The sequence below is a fragment of the Pleurodeles waltl genome, chromosome 2_2 (assembly GCF_031143425.1).
Source record: "Pleurodeles waltl isolate 20211129_DDA chromosome 2_2, aPleWal1.hap1.20221129, whole genome shotgun sequence".
NCBI classification, from domain to species: domain Eukaryota; kingdom Metazoa; phylum Chordata; class Amphibia; order Caudata; family Salamandridae; genus Pleurodeles; species Pleurodeles waltl.
The window spans coordinates 707,789,621-707,815,851 of NC_090439.1; positions in this window are offsets into that span (position 1 = coordinate 707,789,621).

A 26,231-nucleotide genomic window follows, 5' to 3' on the forward strand; every position below is an offset into this window, starting at 1 on the left:
GTTCTATTGTAACAGGCAGCTTTCCAGTACGGGCGTGCCCGTGGAGGGGGGGAGTGCTATGCAAGTTAACACCATCTCCTCTTCCTGCTTCATCACCCTCCACATGCTCCGAAAGATGTACAAATGGATACCCACTGAAACCAGAACAGTCACCAAAGCCCTCGTAAGCAGCAAACTGTACTACGGCAATGCCCTCTACGCAGGAACCACGGCCAAAGTCCAGAAGAGGCTGGAACGCATCCAGAATGCCTCTGCACACCTCATCCTGGACATCCCCCACCACTACCACATCACAGACCACCTGAAAAACCTGCACTGACTCCCAGTCAACAAGAGAATCACCTTCAAACTCCTCACCCACGCTCACAAAGCACTGCACAACACCGGACCAGAATACTGTAAAAGACGACTCTCCTTCTACACCCTGACCCGGCATCTCTGCTCCGCCGACCTCGTCCTCGCAACCGTCTCATGTGTCTGCAGAACTACAACCGGTGGTAGATCATTCTCGCACCTCGCTGCCAAAACGTGGAACACTCTTCCCACCCACATGCGCCAGACCAAACACCTCCTTACCTTCAGGAAACTTCTCAAGACCTGGCTGTTCGAGCAGTAGCAGTACCTCCCACCCACCTTCTCCCCCCCTCCCCTCCTCAGCGCCTTGAGACCCTCACGGGTGATTAGTGTGCTTTACAAATCCATGATTGATTGATTGATTGATAAATGGCAGTGTCTCTCCTTGCACCAATCCCCCCCTCCTCACCTCCGATTCAGCTGCGGAGATACTGTGCATGTCCAGTGTGCATTTGTCCTGGTCCAGCGGAGGCTTTTCTCAGGTTAGGCCACGCAGTCTGGCCTCCATCCCGGCCGAGGCGTCCTGTATTCTTGTTCATCTACAAGGAGCTTCCACCCTTTAACTTTACCTCCGTCTGCTCCCGCTGTCCCCGCGGTCCCCTCCACGACAGCCGCCACTCCCCAAGGCCTGCCCCCACTGGCACTGCGCTCACCGCCTCAGGTTGTCCTGCTTCCAGCACTCTGGTTGTGTCCCTGCACGGAGCTGAGCACCTGTCTGTCTGCAGTTGGTCTAGGACACTCGGTGCTCACCCGCAGGAGTTCAGTGGCTGCACCTGACCTTCTCAGCGGCAGGAGAGGGAAGTGGGCCATCCTTGTTAAAACACCCTGGAGAGCCTCACCGCGAGGCGGCAGCACAGTCCGGGAATCCATCTCCACTCACTGCCGTTGGATTGCCACCTCCTACGCTCAGTCGAGGTACGATCCGGCGTGGCTCAAATCTATGTTGCTTAGCCCAGGGCTGATAAGGGTCACCAATATCTGCAAAGGTGCTGGATGGTGGAGTTTGGCCAGGAGAGCCACAACTCACGTCCTACTCCATTGGTGTTTAGCCATTCCCCCCCAAACAAGCCAAGATTGGCACCATTCTGGCTTGGGAACCCCCAAGACTCAGACAGAGGGGAGAGCCTTTTTAGGTCTCACCGTATATTACAAGAGATTTGTTTCAGGCTATGGCACTATTGTTACCCCCTTGACAAAGCTTACTTCCAAGAAGCAGCCCAAAAAGTGATCTGGACTGAGACTTATGCTGCTTTTGATGCCCTGAAGGCAGCCATGTACACGGTACCCATTCTGAAAGCACCAGACTTCTCCAAGCAATTCATAGTGCAGACCAACTCTTCAGAGCATGGTGTGGGGGGGAACAGAGGTGGAGTTGAATTGAGAGAGAAGACTTTGCTGTGTTCTGGGCGCTGAAGAAGCTAAGACCCTAATTGTTTGGAACTCACTTCCAGATTTAGAAAGTCCACAGGCCCTTCAGATGGTTAATGCAGATGAGGTGGTCCATCTCCCTACAGGGAGTAGACTTTATGGTGCAACACCGCCCTGGTACCGAACACGCAAATGCCGATGGTCTGCCCAGATTCTTCCACCTTAGTGATGAGAACTCCTATGAGGTTGGGTAGTTCTTCCCACTTTCAGCTGGGGGGGAGGGCATGTGTTAGACCTGGCATCTTTGGTGTTGTTTCCCTCGTGTATTTTTGCTTCTGCCTGCTATATTTTTGACTGTGTACTGGATTTCGTTTTTGCTGGTTTTGGTACTCTGGGCACTTTACCACTGCTGATCAATGCTGAAGTGCAAGTGCTCCCTGTGTAAATCCTGATTATGATTGGTTACCCATGATTGGCATATTTGACTCGCTAGTAAGTCCCTAGTATAGTGCACCCTGGGTGCCCAGGGCCTGTTAATCAAATGCTACTAATAGGCCTGCAGCACTCATTGTGCCACCCACATGAGTAGCCCTGTAAACATGTCTCAAACCTCCCATTGACATGTCTGTGTGTGCAGTTTTAAACTACCATGTCGACCTGGCAAGTGCTCCCACTCACCAGGCTTAAACCTTCCCTTTTAGTACATGTAAGGCACCCCTAAGGTAGGTCCAAGGTAGCTCCGTGGGTAGGGTGCAGTGTATTTAAAAGGTAGAACATGCACTAATGCATTTGATATGTACTGACAGTGAAATACTGCCAAATTCAGTTTTCACTATTGCAGGATCTATCTCTACCACAAGGTCATTGCCTAGAAATATCTTTTAGGTGTAATTTCCCACTCGGAGAAGATAGATGTAAGGAAATGCCTCCTTGGCATGGTTGCCCCCTGACTTTTTGCCTTTGCTGATGCTATGTTTACAATTGAAAGTGTGCTGAGGCCTGCTAACCAGGCCCCAGCACCAGTGTTCTTTCCCTAACCTGTACTTTTGTATCCACAATTGGCAGACCCTGGCATCCAGATAAGTCCCTTGTAACTGGTACTTCTAGTACCAAGGGCCCTGATGCCAAGGAAGGCCTCTAAGGGCTGCAGCATGTCTTATGCCACCCTGGAGACCTCTCACTCAGCACAGACACACTGCTTGCCAGCTTGTGTGTGCTAGTGAGGACAAAACGAGTAAGTCGACATGGCACTCCCCTCAGGGTGCCATGCCAGCCTCTCACTGCCTATGCAGTATAGGTAAGACACCCCTCTAGCAGGCCTTACAGCCCTAAGGCAGGGTGCACTATACCATAGGTGAGGGTACCAGTGCATGAGCATGGTACCCCTACAGTGTCTAAACAAAACCTTAGACATTGTAAGTGCAGGGTAGCCATAAGAGTATATGGTCTGGGAGTTTGTCAAACACGAACTCCACAGCACCATAATGGCTACACTGAAAACTGGGAAGTTTGGTATCAAACTTCTCAGCACAATAAATGCACACTGATGCCAGTGTACATTTTATTGAGAAATACACCACAGAGGGCACCTTAGAGGTGCCCCCTGAAACTTAACCGACTATCTGTGTAGGCTGACTAGTTTTAGCAGCCTGCCACAAACCGAGACATGTTGCTGGCCCCATGGGGAGAGTGCCTTTGTCACTCTGAGGCCAGTAACAAAGCCTGCACTGGGTGGAGATGCTAACACCTCTCCCAGGCAGGAATTGTCACACCTGGCGGTGAGCCTCAAAGGCTCACCTCCTTTGTGCCAACCCAGCAGGACACTCCAGCTAGTGGAGTTGCCCGCCCCCTCCGGCCAGGCCCCACTTTTGGCGGCAAGGCCGGAGAAAATAATGAGAAAAACAAGGAGGAGTCACTGGCCAGTCAGGACAGCCCCTAAGGTGTCCTGAGCTGAAGTGACTCTAACTTTTAGAAATCCTCCATCTTGCAGATGGAGGATTCCCCCAATAGGGTTAGGATTGTGACCCCCTCCCCTTGGGAGGAGGCACAAAGAGGGTGTACCCACCCTCAGGGCTAGTAGCCATTGGCTACTAACCCCCCAGACCTAAACACGCCCTTAAATTTAGTATTTAAGGGCTACCCTGAACCCTAGAAAATTAGATTTCCTGCAACTACAAGAAGAAGGACTGCCCAGCTGAAAACCCCTGCAGCGGAAGACCAGAAGACGACAACTGCCTTGGCCCCAGAAACTCACCGGCCTGTCTCCTGCCTTCCAAAGATCCTGCTCCAGCGACGCCTTCCGAAGGGACCAGCGACCTCGACATCCTCTGAGGACTGCCCCTGCTTCGAAAAGACAAGAAACTCCCGAGGACAGCGGACCTGCTCCAAGAAACGCTGCAACTTTGTTTCCAGCAGCTTTAAAGAACCCTGCAAGCTCCCCGCAAGAAGCGTGAGACTTGCAACACTGCACCCGGCGACCCCGACTCGGCTGGTGGCGATCCAACACCTCAGGAGGGACCCCAGGACTACTCTAAGACTGTGAGTACAAAAACCTGTCCCCCCCTGAGCCCCCACAGCGCCGCCTGCAGAGGGAATCCCGAGGCTTCCCCTGACCGCGACTCTTTGAACCTAAAGTCCCGACGCCTGGGAGAGACCCTGCACCCGCAGCCCCCAGGACCTGAAGGACCGGACTTTCACTGGAGAAGTGACCCCCAGGAGTCCCTCTCCCTTGCCCAAGTGGAGGTTTCCCCGAGGAATCCCCCCCTTGCCTGCCTGCAGCGCTGAAGAGATCCCGAGATCTCTCATAGACTAACATTGCGAACCCGACGCTTGTTCCTACACTGCACCCGGCCGCCCCCGCGCCGCTGAGGGTGAAATTTCTGTGTGGATTTGTGTCCCCCCCGGTGCCCTACAAAACCCCCCTGGTCTGCCCTCCGAAGACGCGGGTACTTACCTGCAAGCAGACCGGAACCGGGGCACCCCCTTCTCTCCATTCTAGCCTATGTGTTTTGGGCACCACTTTGAACTCTGCACCTGACCGGCCCTGAGCTGCTGGTGTGGTAACTTTGGGGTTGCTCTGAACCCCCAACGGTGGGCTACTTTGGACCAAGAACTAAGCCCTGTAAGTGTCTTACTTACCTGGTTAACTTAACAAATACTTACCTCCCCTAGGAACTGTGAAAATTGCACTGTGTCCACTTTTAAAACAGCTATTTGTGAATAACTTGAAAAGTATACATGCAATTTTGATGATTTGAAGTTCCTAAAGTACTTACCTGCAATACCTTTCGAATGAGATATTACATGTAGAATTTGAACCTGTGGTTCTTAAAATAAACTAAGAAAAGATATTTTTCTATATAAAAACCTATTGGCTGGATTTGTCTCTGAGTGTGTGTACCTCATTTATTGTCTATGTGTATGTACAACAAATGCTTAACACTACTCCTTGGATAAGCCTACTGCTCGACCACACTACCACAAAATAGAGCATTAGTATTATCTATTTTTACCACTATTTTACCTCTAAGGGGAACCCTTGGACTCTGTGCATGCTATTCCTTACTTTGAAATAGCACATACAGAGCCAACTTCCTACATTGGTGGATCAGCGGTGGGGTACAAGACTTTGCATTTGCTGGACTACTCAGCCAATACCTGATCACACGACAAATTCCAAAATTGTCATTAGAAATTGATTTTTGCAATTTGAAAAGTTTTCTAAATTCTTAAAAGACCTGCTAGGGCCTTGTGTTAGATCCTGTTTAGCATTTCTTTTAGAGTTTAAAAGTTTGTAAAAGTTTGAATTAGATTCTAGAACCAGTTGTAGATTCTTAAAAAGTATTCCAACTTTTAGAAGCAAAATGTCTAGCACAGATGTGACTGTGGTGGAACTCGACACCACACCTTACCTCCATCTTAAGATGAGGGAGCTAAGGTCACTCTGTAAAATAAAGAAAATAACAATGGGCCCCAAACCTACCAAAATACAGCTCCAGGAGCTTTTGGCAGAGTTTGAAAAGGCCAACCCCTCTGAGGGTGGCAACTCAGAGGAAGAGGATAGTGACTTGGAGGAAAATTCCCCCCTACCAGTCCTATCTAGGGAGAACAGGGTCCCTCAAACCCTGACTCCTAAAATAATAGTCAGAGATGCTGGTTCCCTCACAGGAGAGACCAACACCTCTGAAATCACTGAGGATAGCCCCAGTGAAGAGGACATCCAGTTAGCCAGGATGGCCAAAAGATTGGCTTTGGAAAGACAGATCCTAGCCATAGAGAGGGAAAGACAAGAGATGGGCCTAGGACCCATCAATGGTGGCAGCAACATAAATAGGGTCAGAGATTCTCCTGACATGTTGAAAATCCCTAAAGGGATTGTAACTAAATATGAAGATGGTGATGACATCACCAAATGGTTCACAGCTTTTGAGAGGGCTTGTGTAACCAGAAAAGTGAACAGATCTCACTGGGGTGCTCTCCTTTGGGAAATGTTCACAGGAAAGTGTAGGGATAGACTCCTCACACTCTCTGGACAAGATGCAGAATCTTATGACCTCATGAAGGGTACCCTGATTGAGGGCTTTGGATTCTCCACTGAGGAGTACAGGATTAGGTTCAGGGGGGCTCAAAAATCCTCGAGCCAGACCTGGGTTGACTTTGTTGACTACTCAGTGAAAACACTAGATGGTTGGATTCAAGGCAGTGGTGTAAGTAATTATGATGGGCTGTACAATTTATTTGTGAAAGAACACCTGTTAAGTAATTGTTTCAATGATAAACTGCATCAGCATCTGGTAGACCTAGGACCAATTTCTCCCCAAGAATTGGGAAAGAAGGCGGACCATTGGGTCAAGACAAGGGTGTCCAAGACTTCAACAGGGGGTGACCAAAAGAAAGGGGTCACAAAGACTCCCCAGGGGAAGGGTGATGAGACAACCAAAACTAAAAATAGTAAAGAGTCTTCTACAGGCCCCCAAAAACCTGCACAGGAGGGTGGGCCCAGAGCCTCTTCACAAAACAATGGGTACAAGGGTAAAAACTTTGATCCCAAAAAGGCCTGGTGTCATAGCTGTAAACAGCATGGACACCAAACTGGAGACAAGGCCTGTCCCAAGAAAGGTTCCACTCCAAACTCCCATCCAGGTAACACTGGTATGGCTAGTCTCCAAGTGGGATCAACAGTGTGCCCAGAGCAAATCAGGGTCCACACTGAAGCTACTCTAGTTTCTGAGGGTGGGATGGATCCATTGTGACAGCCCTCACTGAACTCACCTCCAAGAAAATGCCCAAGAAAGTGAACTGGACTGTGGAATGCCAACAGGCCTTTGACACCCTGAAACAGGCAATGTGCTCAGCACCAGTTCTAAAAGCTCCAGATTATTCTAAGCAGTTCATTGTGCAGACTGATGCCTCTGAACATGGGATAGGGGCAGTTTTGTCCCAAACAAATGATGATGGCCTTGACCAGCCTGTTGCTTTCATTAGCAGGAGGTTACTCCCCAGGGAGCAGCGTTGGAGTGCCATTGAGAGGGAGGCCTTTGCTGTGGTTTGGTCCCTGAAGAAGCTGAGACCATACCTCTTTGGGACTCACTTCCTAGTTCAAACTGACCACAGACCTCTCAAATGGCTGATGCAAATGAAAGGTGAAAATCCTAAACTGTTGAGGTGGTCCATCTCCCTACAGGGAATGGACTTTATAGTGGAACACAGACCTGGGACTGCCCATGCCAATGCAGATGGCCTTTCCAGGTTCTTCCACTTAGAAAATGAAGACTCTCTTGGGAAAGGTTAGTCTCATCCTCTTTCGTTTGGGGGGGGGTTGTGTAAGGAAATGCCTCCTTGGCATGGTTGCCCCCTGACTTTTTGCCTTTGCTGATGCTATGTTTACAATTGAAAGTGTGCTGAGGCCTGCTAACCAGGCCCCAGCACCAGTGTTCTTTCCCTAACCTGTACTTTTGTATCCACAATTGGCAGACCCTGGCATCCAGATAAGTCCCTTGTAACTGGTACTTCTAGTACCAAGGGCCCTGATGCCAAGGAAGGCCTCTAAGGGCTGCAGCATGTCTTATGCCACCCTGGAGACCTCTCACTCAGCACAGACACACTGCTTGCCAGCTTGTGTGTGCTAGTGAGGACAAAACGAGTAAGTCGACATGGCACTCCCCTCAGGGTGCCATGCCAGCCTCTCACTGCCTATGCAGTATAGGTAAGACACCCCTCTAGCAGGCCTTACAGCCCTAAGGCAGGGTGCACTATACCATAGGTGAGGGTACCAGTGCATGAGCATGGTACCCCTACAGTGTCTAAACAAAACCTTAGACATTGTAAGTGCAGGGTAGCCATAAGAGTATATGGTCTGGGAGTTTGTCAAACACGAACTCCACAGCACCATAATGGCTACACTGAAAACTGGGAAGTTTGGTATCAAACTTCTCAGCACAATAAATGCACACTGATGCCAGTGTACATTTTATTGAGAAATACACCACAGAGGGCACCTTAGAGGTGCCCCCTGAAACTTAACCGACTATCTGTGTAGGCTGACTAGTTTTAGCAGCCTGCCACAAACCGAGACATGTTGCTGGCCCCATGGGGAGAGTGCCTTTGTCACTCTGAGGCCAGTAACAAAGCCTGCACTGGGTGGAGATGCTAACACCTCTCCCAGGCAGGAATTGTCACACCTGGCGGTGAGCCTCAAAGGCTCACCTCCTTTGTGCCAACCCAGCAGGACACTCCAGCTAGTGGAGTTGCCCGCCCCCTCCGGCCAGGCCCCACTTTTGGCGGCAAGGCCGGAGAAAATAATGAGAAAAACAAGGAGGAGTCACTGGCCAGTCAGGACAGCCCCTAAGGTGTCCTGAGCTGAAGTGACTCTAACTTTTAGAAATCCTCCATCTTGCAGATGGAGGATTCCCCCAATAGGGTTAGGATTGTGACCCCCTCCCCTTGGGAGGAGGCACAAAGAGGGTGTACCCACCCTCAGGGCTAGTAGCCATTGGCTACTAACCCCCCAGACCTAAACACGCCCTTAAATTTAGTATTTAAGGGCTACCCTGAACCCTAGAAAATTAGATTTCCTGCAACTACAAGAAGAAGGACTGCCCAGCTGAAAACCCCTGCAGCGGAAGACCAGAAGACGACAACTGCCTTGGCCCCAGAAACTCACCGGCCTGTCTCCTGCCTTCCAAAGATCCTGCTCCAGCGACGCCTTCCGAAGGGACCAGCGACCTCGACATCCTCTGAGGACTGCCCCTGCTTCGAAAAGGCAAGAAACTCCCGAGGACAGCGGACCTGCTCCAAGAAACGCTGCAACTTTGTTTCCAGCAGCTTTAAAGAACCCTGCAAGCTCCCCGCAAGAAGCGTGAGACTTGCAACACTGCACCCGGCGACCCCGACTCGGCTGGTGGCGATCCAACACCTCAGGAGGGACCCCAGGACTACTCTAAGACTGTGAGTACAAAAACCTGTCCCCCCCTGAGCCCCCACAGCGCCGCCTGCAGAGGGAATCCCGAGGCTTCCCCTGACCGCGACTCTTTGAACCTAAAGTCCCGACGCCTGGGAGAGACCCTGCACCCGCAGCCCCCAGGACCTGAAGGACCGGACTTTCACTGGAGAAGTGACCCCCAGGAGTCCCTCTCCCTTGCCCAAGTGGAGGTTTCCCCGAGGAATCCCCCCCTTGCCTGCCTGCAGCGCTGAAGAGATCCCGAGATCTCTCATAGACTAACATTGCGAACCCGACGCTTGTTCCTACACTGCACCCGGCCGCCCCCGCGCCGCTGAGGGTGAAATTTCTGTGTGGATTTGTGTCCCCCCCGGTGCCCTACAAAACCCCCCTGGTCTGCCCTCCGAAGACGCGGGTACTTACCTGCAAGCAGACCGGAACCGGGGCACCCCCTTCTCTCCATTCTAGCCTATGTGTTTTGGGCACCACTTTGAACTCTGCACCTGACCGGCCCTGAGCTGCTGGTGTGGTAACTTTGGGGTTGCTCTGAACCCCCAACGGTGGGCTACTTTGGACCAAGAACTAAGCCCTGTAAGTGTCTTACTTACCTGGTTAACTTAACAAATACTTACCTCCCCTAGGAACTGTGAAAATTGCAGTGTCCACTTTTAAAACAGCTATTTGTGAATAACTTGAAAAGTATACATGCAATTTTGATGATTTGAAGTTCCTAAAGTACTTACCTGCAATACCTTTCGAATGAGATATTACATGTAGAATTTGAACCTGTGGTTCTTAAAATAAACTAAGAAAAGATATTTTTCTATATAAAAACCTATTGGCTGGATTTGTCTCTGAGTGTGTGTACCTCATTTATTGTCTATGTGTATGTACAACAAATGCTTAACACTACTCCTTGGATAAGCCTACTGCTCGACCACACTACCACAAAATAGAGCATTAGTATTATCTATTTTTACCACTATTTTACCTCTAAGGGGAACCCTTGGACTCTGTGCATGCTATTCCTTACTTTGAAATAGCACATACAGAGCCAACTTCCTACAATAGAGGTATGGAGTTTGGGGCCTCTAAACTCACAATTTAAAGATACATCTTTTAATGAAGGTGTTTTTTAAATTACTGATTTGAAAATGAAACTTCCAGAAAGTGGGCATTTTCTTGCTTAACTATTCTGTGTCTTTGCCTGGCTGTGGAATACACGTCTGGATTACAGTTGGGCTGGTTGTGAATTCACTCTAGACAGTCACACAAAGGGAGCTGAGGTGTGCCCTGCATATCCTGATGGGTCTTCCTGAGCTAGAGTGAGAGTGGTGGGAGGAACTGGCACTTGCACCTGAATAGGGCTATGCCTGTTCTTACACAATGCAGTCTCCAACTCCCTAGAGTGTGTATGGGCCCAGGGCAGGAAATGCAGGGTCTTATGCACGACAAAGAATTTCCTTCGAAGTTTGCCTACTTCAAAAGGCCAAAATGAGTATAAGAATTGGACCCAAAACCCCAGACTTTTAGATCACTTCTGGATCAAGAGGATACTGTGCCAAGGAGAAGAGCTGGAGAGCTGTGAGGAGGAGTAATGTCCCTTTGCTGGGATGGCCTGCAGTTGCTGCTTCTGCTTTGGAGAGGACAAAGACTGGACTTTGCTGTGTATCTTGCTTGTGATGTTTCTTCAAGGGCTTGGACTGAGCTTGCCTCCTGTTAAGAAGTCTCAGGGACATCAAAGATTTCACCTGCCAGCCCCTGGGATCTCTTGCTGAGGACACTGACTTGCCAAGAAGCGCCCATTCCAGTTTCTGGGCCATTGGGAGTGAAGTCTGGCAGACAAACAAGAAGAACCAGGCACACCGATTCTGAACGATTCCAGAACCGATGCCCAGCCCAACTCTGCGTCTCTGCCGGCAGCCAAAGCTGTGGTCTCCACCGAAGTGCGACGACCGCGACCGACACTAGAGGGCCGATGCCGCCATAGCTCCTCGAAGTCCCACAACATTGTGGGTCCTGAGTGCCATGTCACTGACGTCAATGACACCCGACTCCGCTGCGGCGTCTGTGGCCCCATGGTGTGACCGCAACACTGTGAATTAGTCTCATTGCATCTTGACCCACTAGACTCACCGACCCTGCTGGATCGTAAGGAACTGATGCCTCGCTGCCAACGTCTCCTCATCTCTGCTGCCTTCATAAGGAACCAATGCCTTACCTCCCCTGCGTAGCAGCAAGGAACCGCTGCCTCACATCCTTCGTAGCAGAACGGAACTGATGCTACACTGGCTCCAGCAACCCCACACCTCACCGGCCTCGTGCCACATCTTTGACTCTTCTATGTTTCTAAGGTACTGTACCTGGGGTCTGTGTGACTCCCTGGCAAGTGGGGTCAGACTGTTGGGAATGACTCCGTCATGACGCTGTGATAGCACCAACTGGAGCTATTGTGTTTCTAACTGCTTTATTGGGATTTAATCTTTAGGAATTCATATCTTTGCTTGTGTATGCTTGATTTTTCCTATTTTGGTCTTGTTTTACATCGATAAATATTGGCTATTTTTCTAAACTGGTGTGGTGTCTATTTGTAGTGTTTTCACTGTGTTACTGTGTGTGGGTACAAATACTTAACACAGTGCCTCTGAGATAAGCCTGACAGCTTGTGCCAAGCTACCAAGAGGGTGAGCAAGGGTTATCTTAGGAATGTGACTCCCTTACTCTGGCTAGAGTGAGGGTCCCTTCTTGGACAGGGTGCAAACTGACTTCCAACTAGAGAACCCATTTCTAATACCTGTAACACGTGCATCCAAATTACACTGACACACACCCTCTGTTGATGTCCGCCTGCAGCCTACCCCCACAGTATATGCCATAATACCTAGGACCCAGCACCCCAAGACTCTTCTACTTTTTGTTCTTAAAGTTAGTTATTAGTTCACCTGTAAACTCCCTCTATCCTTGGCATTAGCTCAGAGGCAACTTAAAAGTAATACTACGCAACTATCTGGGAAACCTCACAGCCCTATAATAAGGTTAAACTGGTTTAGACCAAAGGGAACCATGTACTCGACATAACAACCGGACTACCTCCAGAGATAAAATGGTAGGATATATGAGTATATATGCTGAATGGGAAGCAGCCGGCTACCAAAAAATAAATGTTTAGAAATGTTTAAGAATATTCCTAAACGCTGCTGTTTGGCTTAATTTTTTGAAGGTGCTGTGTTTTTTCTTCCGCTAATTAGACGCTCAACGGTGCGTGATAATGATGCACTTTTAAAAATAAATGCCAATAGAGATATATTTAAAATAAATTGTGAGAGATATTAGTGCCAAAGTGGGGGTGGAGAGGAGTCGGACAAACCGATTTGTTTATGAGAAGCATAATACTGTCTTGCTGTCTCGTCTGCTTGCTTTTCCCTGTTACAGGGCTGAATGTTTGAATTAAGGAAGAAAGGCAGTTGGGTGTTTAAACGAGGCATTGCTATTATCACACCGCAGGTATTGACTGAGGCCTGCATCCTGTTTTGTAGTACATTGAGACCACTGGTGACGTTTCCATCACTAAGAAAGCATACGTGTAAATATTGTCATTGTAAATAATGCCTGGGGTGCTGTTTCTGTTTTTCTGCATTAGTGTCCTTTTAGTTGCTATGCGAGCAGTGGTGACATAACATATGAATATAAATGTTGATATAGTAAACCTCTCCTTCCCTCAGCCAAATATTGCTTTGGGCGCACATCTGTTTGTCGGCAGTACTCTGCTGCAATCTGTGGTTAGTTGTTTATCATTAGAATAATATTACTATGTTTTTGGGCCTCACAGCATCTACGTGAGACAGCAGGCGCGCAACTGCATTGTCTTTTCGACAGGAAAGTGGAAGTAGCTCTGGGCAGGAATGATGACATTTTCATTTCAGCTCCTCATCGACCGAGGTAAGGGAAAAAACAGGCAGGAAACTGTGTTTAATGGGATCGTTTTCTGTAATAAACATACTGCACCTCCTAAAGTATCTCTTCTTTTTTTAACATCCTTACTTTTTAATTTCGAAAATGCAGCGCAATATCGACATCATTCAAAGCAGCGGCAGAGAAGTCAAAGGACCATACATGCTTTTGTCACATTTGTTCCTGTCTGCTGGGTGTTCCCTTAATTCACCCATGGATTCCACATTTTTCCTTTTTGGAGGGCACCCTTTGCCCTCAGATAGACATTTTTCAGCCTGCATGCAACAATTCATATTAGACCACCATTCAGTTAAGGCTGGAGGTCTGTGACTACACAATAGTGGCACCATCCTGGTGGACAACCATCAGACCCACGTTATTCAGTAATTTGTAGCTGTGTGTCAAAGAATTATCCACCAACCATAGACCCAGTATTGCTAATCAGGCATCGAACCTCTGCTCATTACGTGCCATGTTGTTCAGATGTTGGCCTGCTCTTTTCATAACCCACTTGTTCATGGGCAAAGACGTAGTATGTGCAGAAAGTCCCTCCGGCTCAGCAAAATATCAATTCTCGATTACGAATAAAAACAGTTCATTGAATGTGCTGCCCACGCTACTGATAATGAAAGCCATTCTCAATAGGCTCGAGTTTCATTGAACCCTGGTAATGACATGGACAGCAGTAGAGGAACAATGAGTCAGTATGCCCCTCGCTGCACTCGATTGGACGCTTTGGCATGTGTAAATCTCACTGAATGAATGAATAAATACATACATAAATAAATATTGTGCCATGCAAAATTGCAGATGCCAAAAATGTAGATGCATTAACCCAATATGTTCTACTTGCAAACAGTTCGCCATTTATCATATGACACAATTGAAATGTAATTTTCAGAAAACAATGCTCAAAATTCCTTAAAATTCATTCGACATATCTAAATAGTAGACGTTACCACCACCTAAAGGCAGTGGTGACCCACACCACAAACATATAAAAAGGCAAGTGTGAAGGAGAGTCACAAAGAACTATTTTTGGAGGTGGATAGACAGGCAGCCGTAACCACATCTTGACTTTAGCTTGACTGCAGCGACAAGACCGAAATAAAACCCTAGCACCGACACCCTTTCCCACAGAAACCTGCCTAGGTTTCCAAATGATTACACCTATGGAAAATATGAAAGCTTGTTTGATTGCATATATGGTGATGCAGATGATGTAAAAAATCAACATGTTATAATGGCCCGAAAGTGTCGCCTATTACCACACACAGGGGCGTGGCTTGGGCAGTAAGATTAGAGGGGTGTGAACTTCAAATTTCCCAACATACACACTGGTTAAATTCATTAAATGAAAAGCAGGGAATAGATGAGAGACTTAAGGATCAGTAGAAAGGGAGAGAAGTGCAGATTTGCAGGGATACTTAAAACTCAATATTTTAAAAAGAAACCACTTTTAAGTCCTTTAAACAGAGACGCGTGTGTGTATGTTTGTATTAAAAAATCCTAAGTAAAATCTAACAAACAGCTCACAATACCCGACTTAAACCACCGGAATCCAACTATTTAAAATAGAATACATTTGTAAGGGGGTGTGTATGACCGTAACCCCTCTCTCCCCAAGAAGCTACGGCCTGTATGCACACAGACCCTAGTCTTTGACTTCCATGACTGGTACTTGGTCTGAACAACATATGTTTAGAACCAACTAGAGATTAATGGGTTATGGAATGTATGGAGAGGGACCAAAAGATAGCCATATACAAGTCAACCACATCATAGTCTTTGATTGTGCTCTATCTGTGCCAATTCACTTGTGCACACACACACACAGACACCCACACACACACTCCGGGTGGAAAACCCAACTTTGAATGCTCAGCAAAAGTGTGTTGAAGCAGTGGGTGAAGCTTAGATTTTTTTTTCTAAACATATTTTATTGGAAATTAATGTAAAACACAAACAATCACATGAATATATCATTTGCAATAATAGGCTCTGTTAGGCACGAGTGCTACAAGCATGTCCAGGTAGAATGATGAAAGTTCCAACATTGTCCAATAAGGTGCTAGTTAGTTCACTGTTGCATGTGGTCTTCCTCGGAAGTGCTTAACCGACAACGTTGAACCCCTTATATCCCCTGCCCCCTCACATCTGCTCCCTGTGTGATCTATTATTGTTGTATCCCCCAATGTGGAGTATCATGGTGAGGGCTGCGCACTCGTGTGTCGAGTTATTAGGCGTCACTAACTTATTTATTGTCGGAGTCTAATGAGAGTGTTATGAAGGTGTCAGGGAATTCTGGTGCGGCTTCTTTTCAACTTTCCACTAAGTGGTCCCAGGCCCTGGCTCTATCGGTGGTGTAGGGTCTTTCGCTACTTCCTGTAGCAATGTCCGACCCTCCAACTCTGCCTAGTACAGTAAGGTACCCTTCCATTTCTCTATGAGGGAGCTCCTAGGGGACTTCCAATGCAGTGTGATTTCCCTTTTTGCTAGGAGGAGGGCTAGGTCTATGACTTTTTTGGTGATCGTGCGTGATCCGGGGTGCGGAATCCCCCCCAAAAAAACTGTCAGGGGAGAGGTTGGGATCCTTCTATCCGTTACCTCAAATATGCAATGGAACACCCCCTTCCAGAACTCTGTTAAGTGGGGTAGGACCACAGCATGTGAAGAAAATCCAGCCCCTGTCTAGCACATCACGGGCAATGGGTGCCTTCTGTTCCAAATAGTTGGGCTATCTTGCCTAGGGTGAGGTAAGCCCTATGAAGTATGTAAAAATGTATTAATTTGAAGCGGGCATTTCTAGAGACTGTATATGTGTGCAAAATGATTTTAGTCCATTGAGCATCCTCAATTGGGGAGCCAAGGTCACCTTCCCACTTTAATCGTAGGGTGTCCAGGAGGAGTAATGCGTCTGCTTGTAGTGCCCCATATAAGAGTGTAACTACCCTTACCTTTCCACTGATGGTGTATAACCTCTGTCAGCCCAAGTGTGTCTGCGGCCCTGCTGTCCCTTGCTTCCAGAACGGTCTTATTGTGGTAACTAATGCTCTATGTAGTAGGAACTGCCCCTGAGGGAGCCCGTATTCTTCAGCTAGGGTGTCAAAGGGTAGGAGCTCCCCATCTCTGTATAAGTCCCCTAGTTTAGTAATGTTATGTTCTGTCCTCCAATTATACTTCCAAGGGCTCGGCCTCCTGACAGGGTTGTTTCCCCGCACGGTAGGGGCTCCAGGGCAAAAGGTAGAGTGGCTCTAGTTCTCTGAAAGCCTCGTCACCAGCAGTGCCTTACCAGCTGCAAGTAATGTGAGACTTCGGAGTGCGGCCCTCTAGGGGCTATTAGGATGCAGAGTAATACGTGAAATGGTGGGGTGTTGTGAGGTATGTCCCTGTCAGGTTGTGATTGCGCATGTAGCCATTGTGCAAACCACTAGAGCTGAGTGGTCCGGTAGTACAGCTCCATATCTGGGGCTGCTAGTTCTCCTTCCTCAATTGGACACTGAAATTTACTCAGAGCTATCCTGTCTTCCCTTTCCACAAATGTGTCCTATTATTAAAGAGTTTATTTCTTAGAAATGGGATCGAGGCAGGCATATCAGTAGTGTAACAAAGAAGTAGAGTAGTCGGGGCAATGCTACCATTTTGGTGACATCAATGCAGCCTGCTACAGAAAGTGAGAGTGTTCCCCAAGAGGCTATGTCTGTTCTAAGTTTTCAAATCGCTGTGCCCACATTGCCTCTAGCAGGTCACGGGGAACGTGATATGTCTGCACTCCCAGGTATTTAAATGCGGATGCCACCCAAGAGAGGCCCCAAAGGTTACTTGGTGGAGGTGTGTGTTTTTGCAGTGGAAAAATATGGGACTTTTGCCAGTTAATATGCAGGCCTGACAGATCCCCAAAGCGTTTTAGCAGGACAATCGCCACCTGCAACTCCTGATTTGAATTGCAGAGGAAGAAGACCATTTCATCCATGTATAATACAGCCTTATGTAGGTGTCCATGTACTTCCGGCCCCATGTAGTGATTCTCTACTCTAGCGGTCTGCGCCAGTGGTTCCACTGCCACAGTGAAAATAAAGGAGGAGAGAGGGCAGCCCTGTCTTGCTCCTTGTCCCACTGCATAAGACTCAATGATTGTTCTACCTGTTCTGACCCAGGCCGTGGGCGCAGTATACAGTAGGTAATAAATGGCTGCCCCAGCCCCAACCTCTCCATAGCCTGGTAGAGGTAATCCCATCTTAGGCTGTTGAAAGCCTTTTCAATGTCAATTGCTACGATCACTGCCTCCTCAGTTTCCGGGAACTGTGGTTGTAGGAGAGAGATGAGGCATCGGATGTTTATGGCTGTGTTCCAACGTGGAATAAAGCCAGTTCGATACGGGTGGATCAATTTCGGCAAGTGTGTGAGGAGGCATGTGGCAAGAATTCTTCTTAGTATTTCACAGTCCATGTTCATCATGGATAATGGGTGGTATGATCGCACTTCTATGGCTGGGCATCCCGGCTTCAATAATGGTATGACTATGGCCTCATTGGTAGTAGGGGGAAGCTTGCCCACCCCCAGCACCTCTGTGTAGAGCTCGACCATTTTGGAGACTTAATAGTTGCGATAGGTGGAGTAGAACTCTGCTGGGAGTCTGTCTGCTCCGGGCACCTTCTCCCTAGCCATTGTTTTTCTGGCTACTTTGACCTCCTGAAGGGAGATAGGGCCTCCCAGGTCCGATCTCTCCTCCTGCAATCGTGGAAGGTTCAGTTCCTCCAGGAGCTGCAATTGAGCAGGTGTGTGTGGTGTTCCTGGAGGTGCATATAAAGAGGTATAGAAGTCTGCGATTCTGACATGTATGTCTTCTTAGCAAAATAATCACCTTCCATTTGCAGCTTCTATTTCCAATACCAGCGAGGATTTGAGGGTGGGGTTCACCATCCATGCTAATAATGTACCCGATCTGTCCCTTTCTACATGTGCCCGTGTCATATAGGCCCTATGATCAACACAGCATAGCTTCTCTAAGGGGGCCGCTACAGCTTCCTTTGCCTCTAGCAATGGTGGGCCTAAATCTGGGTTACCTGGCCTCTCTCTCTCCAAGGCCTGCAGGGCCTCTTCTGTGTCCTCAACCTCCTTCTCCAGGTTGCCTCTAACTCCAACTGTCTTAGTAATGCATCTACCTCTGAGAACTGTTTGAAGGTCTCCCACTCCATGGCTTGGGCATCCGTGGAGGTGTATTCGCTGAAAAATAAGTTCTGATGGCTTCTCCATTAGAGTGACGAAATGCTGTGTCTTCCAGCGCTTCCACTTTTATTTGTGAGTCTGAGATGCGAGAACACTTCCCATGCGATGTCACGGATAGTAATAGGGGATTATGATCTGACACAGTGCGACAAAGGTATTCCGCCATGCCGACCTTACTGTGGACTTCAGGAGATTACGGAAAGGCATCGAGTCGAAAGTGTAGGTTGTGTAGTCCTGAGCAAAATGAGTAATCTCTTATATTAGGGTGCAGGTGTCTCAACGAGTCTAAAAGGCCTCAGGTTACTTTGCCAGTCTTGAAAGAGCTTTGCCGTGTGATGAATTGGAGGATTACATAGGGGAGAGTGAGACCTATCTAGATTGGTGTTTGAAATACAATTGTAGTCTCTCCCTAGAAGTATGGCTTGGGTTAGGTAAGAGGCCATTGCTCCTGATAGCTAAGTGAAAAAGGTCCCCTGGTTCTGGTTGGGTGGGTATATACCCACTACTATAATGTCCCAACCTTCCAGTCATCCAGATACCAGGATGTAGCACCCCTCTGGGTCTATTAAGTCCCCTGTGGCCTAGAATGGAACCCCTGGGTGAACCCAGGTTAGCCACCCCCTGGCAAAAGGCGAGTAAGTTGTGGCGTATATCTCTCCCTGCCATCTTTTTGTAATAGCGTTTTGCTTCGGGCGGTAAAGTGTGTCTCTTGGATGATTTTGACATGCATGCAGCGTCTCTTCAGGTAGGAATACACCTTATAATACTCTGACATACTATTGAACCCCCTGACATTCCAACTGATAAAGTTGTATACTAGGGAGGATGCCATTGTGGCTCGTCAGTTTCTGGCAAGTAGAAATGGAGGCCTTGTGATTGTGCCCTCCCACCAGCCATGGGGCATCTAACTTAAGCGTACATTGTGTCAGGTGAACAGATGCAGAAAAAGTGCAGTACCCAATAAACAACCAAACAACTAACTGAACTACTCAACTCCCTTTCCCCAGGGCAGGGAATTGGAAACTCCCCTTCCAAACCAGCTTACAATTCAACAACATTCTTGAACTTGTGGGTCCCAACGTTCGAAAAGTGTGGGGGAATCTCCCTTTTGGGGTCTTCTCGGTGTTGCATCATGCCATCCAGAGTGACAGAATCATAATTTATCCCCGAGTCTCGCCAAGTGGCAATCCCTATCGCAGTTGTAATGCTTTACATCAGAAGGTCGAAAGACAGAAGCTATTAATAAGCACATGGAGTTGAGAAGTCCGAGTTCGTCGTGAAAGCATACTTCATCAGGATCAGGATGTCTCTCCTTTACGTTAAGTGTGTCGTCATTCAGCTTTTTATTGTTGGCCAGAGTTTGCTTCACCTGTGAAAGCCAGCCTGCTTAGATGATTTCATCTGACGTTCCAGGAGTCACCACCGGTGGTTTTGCTGAGTCCAGGGAGAAGATCTAGGCACATTCCAAATCTGAGTCCTTGTCCAAGTTGTTATTTGTTTTCTGAGAGGGGCTCGGGCTGTCTCTGCTAATGGCTGTTGCCACCTCCACCACCCTTTGACACTCTATAAGCGCTTTGTGTGAGGGGGCTGTCCCTAGTCTGCCCCTTGGAGACTTTTGTGGGTGCTTCATGGTGTCTATTTGCATGTTTCTTGTGCCTCTGGCTAAGGTTCCATAATTTGTCTCCATCCAGTCCCAAACTTGAAGGGGTGATGTGAAGAAGAGTGTTGCATCATTGTGTGTGATACCACAGAGGTTGGCGGGGAACTACATGGCATATTGGATCCCTGGGGCTCTCAGTTTTTTCTTGCTTCAATATATGAGGCTTTTTATTTCTGAATTTCGCTAGTAAAGAAGATCATAACAAGGCGGTCCTTGACTCTTATCTCCCTATGTAGTCTTGCTTGACCTAGGATGTGATCACGATCCTTAAAATGTAGTGGTTTGGAAACTACTGATTGAGGAGAGGCTCCTGGTAAAGGGGACCAGGACGGTACCCGATGACCTCGTTCAAAAGCAAAATATGGGGAGAGTCCCTCCGGGGCCATGTTAGTGCAAATCCATTGTTCCAGAAAAAGTCATGTTTGCCGGCGTTCCCTCGATTCTCTCAGGTAGCCCTACTAGTCGTATGTTGCTCCTTCTTTCTTTTGTTTTCTGCATCTTCTGCCCATGCCTCCAAAGTTTTCACTTTATTCTGGATTGTGGCCATGCGATCCTGCATTTGATGGATGTTGGAGACATATCCTCCTGAGCCCGTTCCATGGAGGAGGCTCTGTCTGACAGCCTCCGATGGTCATCTCTGAGGATGCCCAAGTCAGTGGCTATTATGTCTATTTTTAGGATCACGGTTTCCCGAGAAGCAGCAATGGCTTGCAGAATGGTGTCTAGTATGATTTCATGATGTGGGCCTTGGTGGGAGGTGGAAGCTCCATCTTTTGAGCGCTAAGGGCGTGGGACAGTCAGGGCCTCCTGTTCCTTTGTTTCTCTTCTTTTTATCAATTTGCCCATGGTGAATGGTTCAGTGAGGTATAGGGAGGCCACTCGATTTGGGTTGTTGATGTGATTAATGGAGTGCTCCACCAGTTCGCTGGTAGATTTCAGGCTTGTCGTGTGGACAGTGTCTGGTACCCCACCTCCCCAGCACACCTAGGAAGGGTCTCCTGTGCAAAACGCAGGCAGTCTATGCCCCCTATCTGGTTGCAGCTGTGTGGCAAGGCACCTCAACATTGTTCGGAGGATGGGGGGAGGAACGCTCTCTTCTCACAGTGATGGTCGTTCTCCATGGGGGTAGCCCAGCCTCGTGAGGAGCAGATGAGGGGTGCTGTATTGGCAGCCTGGGAGATCTTTTCTGCTAAGCAGGCAATCTCCACAGGTTCCTGTGCACTGAAAGCTAGTGCACGACGGGCGGGTCTTTAACATTTTCTTTCTATTGGGTTCAGGGAGGTCTAACTGGTGTAGGATTTGGCGCCATGCTCCTTGTGGTCAGATGATCCGCTCATTTTGGGTCAGCGGCCCCAAGGGCAGTGCAAGGCACCCAAAGTCCAAAGGCACTGGCTGCTTGTAAGCGATGGGCCCTCTCTGAGAACTTGATGCAGGAATATTCAGGCAAGGGAGAGGGAAGCGGGTGTAGGCCCCGGTGGATGGGAAGCATCACTGTTGGCTCCTTGAGTGTCCCCTAGCAGCTGGGTGCTACGATCACCACCAAACTATTGTGTGTCTTCCCCACTCCCCTCCTGCTGAACCAGGACTCAGCTCCCCTCTCCAACCCCACTGCTCTCTCTGGCTTCAAGTGGGCTGCCTTTTCACCTCCAGGGCAGATGGTGGGGTTCCTGCAGGTCACCTGACCAATGACGACCAGATCCAAGCCAGGAGCACTGTGGGCTCCCCTCAGTTCCTTGTGCAGGTCCCTGGCCCGAAGCCTGCAGTAGACTCGCTGTTGCCTCTCCTGGACAGCGCCGAAGGGCAGCAGGGGCCGGCGTTCTTTCCCTTGGGCCTCCTCACCAGGGGTCTTGTCTCACTCCCATTCCCCAGCTGGAGCTCAGGGATGAGCGCTGTAGGCATCGCCATCTTGATTTTCCAGGCCCCAGCCGGGACCACTCTACACATAGATTCTTTCACAGTTAAGGGCGAGTTCCCATCTTCATATTGCCAGGGTGTAAGGGGGGCTCGCCGCAGGTGTCTGGGGTGCTCCAATTGTAAAAGGGTAGTAGGATCAGGGTGGATGGTGGAGATCAGCTGGGAGTACCTCTGAGTGCGTGCTATTCCACTGGCGCCAGGCCACGTCGGCAGGTAAAGCTTAGATTCTTATTTATAAGTGATCAGCTGGTAACTGAGATTATGGTGTGTTTACCTGCATGTCATAGCAAAAAACTAAAGATGTAATTCCATGATAAAACAAAATTGCCTTCCACAAATCTTTCAACACAACTAATACGCTGGAAAGATTTCAGTACAACTTACCTGGAAGGGTACACAGCTGGGTCACCTGGGACAACAGAGAACAATTCGGTAGATCTTGGCTTGCTCACACTCTTCCCCAGGAACAACTGTTCTTAAAAGTCAGGTCTCAAGAGACTTACTCCAATCCACTATGTGCTTTTGCCACCCAGCAACTGAAATGCCATTAGTATATGAACATGTTTTGGTTGCTTAAGTGAAGAGAGTTTACAGAGATTCTATAGTGTTGCGAGTATCGCATCAGCACTTCAGTGATGATGCAGTTGAACCACCAACTGGTTTAGAACAATTGTAAATAGGAGCAATCTGGAAGCTTGAGGCCCTAGAATATTTTTAATATCAGAGTCATATCCTGTCATTGCCACTAAAATCAGATAGGTAACAGGGATCATATGTCTCAGGATTGCCTATGTTTTTAAGATATTTGGGCACATGTTCAGGCTTCTAAATCAGCTGGTGGGTTTACCTTTACAGGGGCAACAAAGAACGCCTATATTAGGTTAGCAGCATTTTTCATAGAGAACAGATCTGCCATTGATTATGCTTGTGTTAAACGCAAATATCAGAATTAGAGAATATTAATGAAATGTTGTAATGAAATACGATGTAAAATGATTAACATAGAAAAATATTGTGCACGTTTGAAATTGTGACCTCGGAGAGCGATCACCAGAATTCACAAATTATACTAAAGGGGCAACTAACATATGTGAAACATTTGAAAATGTATTAGATTAATGTAGTAACATGTCATATTAAGAGATATATTCTATGCTTTGCTTTGAATTGTAGGGCTTAACATGACTGAAAAGCCTTGGCCTAGTTTTGCCAGGTCTCGTGCAGAAGCTGAATCCTTAACATACAATGAAAATGTTGACAAGCTGAACTAACCGTGAACTGCTCATTGTTTAATCATTTTTGCTTAACTGAAACCTTTGCATGAACTGACGGACAGGAGATGATGGAACTGGAAATGTAGCAACTAAATGCGCTCTGAGTGTGCTTTCCCAGGACGCGAACAATGAAGACACTGAGAAGAAGATGCAACATTTTTGATACCTGACAAACCAGATGATGAGGACATCATACAGTGAACCAATCAAGATCCTGAGAACTGTGTAATCTAAGAATTCATAGATTTGAGTTACAAAAGTTATTGGGTAAAGTAAAATCGTATGATTAATTGACCAATTGGGATATGGGGGATAGTCTGGGTGACTTTGATATAACAGCGTGACAGAGGGGATGGACCCCAGACCTTATTCCGAAATTGACAAGAAGAGATTTGTGATTCTGTCATTGGGCTCATACTCTCTCAAGGAGAGACTGTTGTGATGCTGATCGACTGATGACCTGAAGACGAAGACTCACTTTGTTGCTGATCCATACCGAGGATAGGTAGATATGACAATGTGACTGAATTGCCTTTTGTGCCTTTTCTTTCTAGGTACCAACTGCGCTGTCTAGATAGTTTTTTTTTCTCTTAGCTAGATGTTTTTCCAAATTCATGTTCTAAACTGTTTTTGCATGAGTCCCACATACTGATGGCAATCTGGGTTGGGGGAGGTTTCCTACTCTGTGACACTGACAGAATTACAGAGACAAATGATTGACGGACTGATTTGCTGAACTCTGCTACTTATGTTGACATATTTGCCTTTGATTCAATTGATGACTTGTGCTAATGCTCTAGAATATATTCTGATGCAAGTTTCGATTAGGTTATGTTATTGGCGTTTACTAATGAATTAATGAAAGAATTGCTTGTATTGAAATAAAGCTTTTGAAATAATCTCATGATTTAGTGTTGTAACAAATAGGGAAATAAAATTGTTAAACATATACTGAGTTGTGGTTATTCATGGCTGAAAGGTCATGGTGTGATGATTGATAATTATTGATTAATGACTAGATTAATGGTTATTGAAATTTGTGAATCGATTAATGAGAAGCATTGGTCACATCATAGCTAGGATACTCCATGCGAATCAAAAGGTTAATCGACCTATGCGCGTCCCCTTGTAAGTTTACTTATTAAGGACTAGACGCGCTATCAGTTTTTGGTAGCAGCTTGATGGTTTGTTTCCTTGGAAAACTAGTTATGTGGTGGCCATTGATTATAGTGGTAGTTTGAGTTAGGTTAGTTGTTCATTATTATTGTGATTTGGATTTTGTTTTTAAAATGGCAATTGTAGCAAGAATGATGTCCCCTTAAGCCCAGAAATGACTTTCCCAGATCCTGGATCCTGCCAGTAGTGTTGGGTATGTTGTTGGTGTTCTAGCAATAGTGTGAGAAGTGATAGGTTGCGCTTGCACAGCTTATGCAAATCGCACGTGAATTGTGACATCTGTGAGGGAAAATAGGGAATTTGCCTACTCCAGTTTTAGTAGGAGTGTGCATACTCTGCAGTATGAGAGTAGGGAAGTCCTCGAACTTCACATGTGTGTGGCACCTTGTGCTAACAAATTGTCTACGTGGGTGTTGTTGATGTACGGACCCTGCAAGGTCTAAGACTCCGGAGTATATTGAAAAGTGTAGGAGACATTTGGTTATATGTTGTAATCTGTCTGGTTTAGTAGGTTGATTGGGCGTGGACAACAAGTCGGTGTGTAAGTTAAATGAGTAAGAGAATTTTTTTTGACTGAGATTTGGCAAGTCCTATGAGCACCAGGACAGAGTCATTGATCAGTTGAGAGTAAAATTTGCAGGTCGAATTTTGCTTGCAAATGCGGGAGACTGAAAAAGAGGAATAGCTGTATGAGCGAAAGGGCCACCAGTGAAAATCCGTAAGGTCTCTGAAGCGATTGTGTTATCTTCCTGTAGTAAACCAGCAGACTTGTTTTTGGTTTGGTTCAGTGCTCGCAATAATTTGCAAGCAGTTTTTGTGAATTGGAGTTTAGGAGGACGAGCCACAAGACTTTGTCAGCCGCAGTGCGTGTGATGTCATTAGAGCTGCGCTGGGATAGGTTGGTTAGCCAGAAGAGTCGTGCACGGATTGTCAGCTGTCCGTGAGAGGCAATTGGTTGAGAAAACGGGTTAAGGGAATCTTGGGAGTAAAAGTCGTTTCCTGATTTGATTCACAAAAATAGAAAAGATGAAGTTTTTCAAAACGCTTAAGAGTGCCATGAAGGGAGATGCATACATTAAAGCGACAGTGGGGGAGCCTACCCCACCGGAGGGTCCTCCGGCTTATATTGTGATGGAGGAGGGAGGTGTTGCGCCATGTCTTTGGTTAAAGCAGTGGTACAAGTTGACAGAGAAACAGGGAGTTTTAGCGTTTCCTGAGCATGGATCGTTTCATTTGAGAATTTTGGATCAGTTGCGGATGGCGCTATGACACAAGGCCCCTTCCGAGACCAGCACAGTTTGAGGCTTTAGCAGTTTGGGAGCTGATAGCGAGACAACAGCAAAAAATAAAGCTTCAAAGGAGAATAAGAAAGGTGGGGAAGTCTTTAGCAGAAGCGAGATGGGATTGGGAACAGAAGAAGTGGAGAACAGTGACATTGCAGGATGTTAAGTTGTTTCCTGCTATCACAGAGGAAGATGAGGCAGAAGGGAAAGAGGAGACCAGTGAAAGTGATAAGAGTTTGTCAGGGAGTAAAAAGAAGAAAAAGGCCTATATAGAAGAAGAAGACTCAGATGTTGAGGATCTTATTACTCAGGTGCTGATGGACCGACCTCCACCATATGCTGTGCATGAGGGGGTCTGAGTACTAGTTCTGCTCCAACTGCCCCAGCACAAATGTTGGGGACAGCGGGACCAGCGTAAGCAGATAATGGACAGGTACAAGGGGTAGTGCAGAGTACTCCTAATACGTTGACTACTTTGGTGGTCCAAGCACAGATGCATCCACCACCAGTACAGAGAATTTATACTGAGATACCAATTCTTGAGACAACTTCGAACTTAGTGGTACCCACGGACCAAGTGGTCC